We start from the raw sequence: 2,117 nt of genomic DNA on the forward strand, positions 1-2,117 counted from the left end.
AGAATCTCAACGTGGTTTTAATTTGCACTTTCCTGGTGTCTAATGACGCTGAACACTTTAAGAATGTTGACTAGCCATTTGTCTGTCTTCTTTTGAGAACTCTGTGTTCGTTTCTGTAGCCCAGTTTTTTTATTTCATTATTTTCTTTCTTCCTTTTAATTTTTAAAATTTTGTTTGTTGGTTGAGACATCGCTCTCTCCGCATAGCCGTGGCTGTCCTGGAACTCACTGTGGAGACCAGGCTGGCCTCAGACTCACGGAGCTCTGCCTGCTGGGATCAAAGGTGTGCACCACCATGCTCAGCCGGGCTGTTTGTTTTCTTGGTGTTTGGTTCCTTGATATTAATCCTGTACTGATGTGTGACTGGCAAAGGTTTCCTCGCACTCTGCAGGCTGCCTCCTCACTGGGTTGGTTGTTTCCTTTGTTGTACAAAGTGTTTTAGTTCCACAGAGATCTCCACTCACTCCCTCTGGCATATGGCATATCCCCCCTTTCTTCCACTAGTTTTTGCTTTTTGTTTTTGTTTTTTTGTTTTTTAAGAGTTTCAGGTCTTATATTGGAGCTGATTTGTGTGCAGGGTGAGAGGTAGGGGTCTAGTCTCATTCTGCATATGGATATCCAGTTTCCCCCACACCATTTAGGGTAAATGCTGTCTTTCTTTCAGGTGGCAATAATTGTGTGGGTTCACATCTGGCTCTTTTGTTATTTCCCAACCTAGCTATCTGGTTTTGTGCCAGTGCCTTGTTACTTTTTTCCTGGAGTGTAACTTGAGAGCCGTTATTGTGATGCCTCCATTACAACAAGAAATCCTTTTTTTGATCAGGACTGGTTTGGCTTCTTGGGCTTCCGTGTGAGTTTTAAGGTTGCTCATTCTATTTCTGTGAGGAATGTCACCCAGATTTTAGTTGAGATTGCAGTGAGCCTCTAAATTGCTTTCGGTAGGATGGTCCTTTCCCCAATATTGAGTCTTTCAATCCATGAGCCTCTTCCCATCTTCAGACATTTCTTCAACTTCTTCCTTGTTTTAAAGTTCTCGTTGCAGAGGCCCCTTCACCCATCTGTTTATGTTTTCTCCGATTCTATTATTTTTAAGCCATTGTCAATGGGATTGTTCCCTTGACCTCTCTTTTTGTGTGTTTGTCACTGGTAAATAAAATCTACTATATTCCTTTTATTTTCCTCTCTTATCTTATTCTGTCTTATTGATTAGGAGTGCAGAGAGTGGGCAGCCTTGTCTGGTTCCTGATTTTAATAGAGTTGCTTCAAGTTTTTCTCCATTTAGGATAATATTAATCACAAGTTTGTTATATGTCGTCATTATTATGTTGAAGCGTGTTTTGCCCATCTCTGTCTCTCTGGGGCTTTTATCATGAAGAGATGTTGGGTTTTATCAAAGGCTCTCTTGTGCCTCTATTCCAGTAACCATGAAGTTTCTATCTTTAAGCCCAATTATAAGAGTCGTTAACATTTATTGATTTGCAGATATAGACTCATTCCAGTACCCATGGAATAAAGGCAAGTTGGTCTTGGTGATGAGCTTTCCATGTGTTTCTGTATTTGGTTTGTGGTGGTTTGAATATGCTTGGCCCATAGGAAGTGGCACTATTAAGAGGTGTGGCATTGTTGAAGGTAGTGTGGCCTTGTTAGAGGAAGTGTGTCCCCTTGGAGGTAGGGCTTTGAGGTCTCATAAAGATGTAGAACTCTTGGCTCTTCCAGTACCAAGTCTGCTGCACATTGCCACGCTTCCCACCATGATGATAATGAACTAAACCTCTGAAACTGTAAGCCAGCCCCAATTAAATGTTTGCCTTTATGAGTTGCCTTGGTCATGGTATCTCATCATAGCAATAAAACCCTAACTAAGAAGCTTGCACGTATTTTGCATTATGTTCTTTGCATGTATTCTCTTCAGGGGTATTTGTCTATAGCTTTTCTTCTATCTTTCTTTTGTCTTTATCTTATTTTAGTATTAGCATAATACTGGCTTTAAAAAGGAAGTTCAAAGTCGGGAGTGGTGGTATATGCCTTTAATCCCGCACTCAAGGAGGCAGAAGCAGATGGATCTCTGTGAGTTCCAGGCCAGCCTGGTCTACAGCCAGGAATATAGGGAGGAACCCA

This window comes from Rattus norvegicus, chromosome 8 (genome assembly GCF_036323735.1).
Source record: "Rattus norvegicus strain BN/NHsdMcwi chromosome 8, GRCr8, whole genome shotgun sequence".
NCBI lineage: Eukaryota > Metazoa > Chordata > Mammalia > Rodentia > Muridae > Rattus > Rattus norvegicus.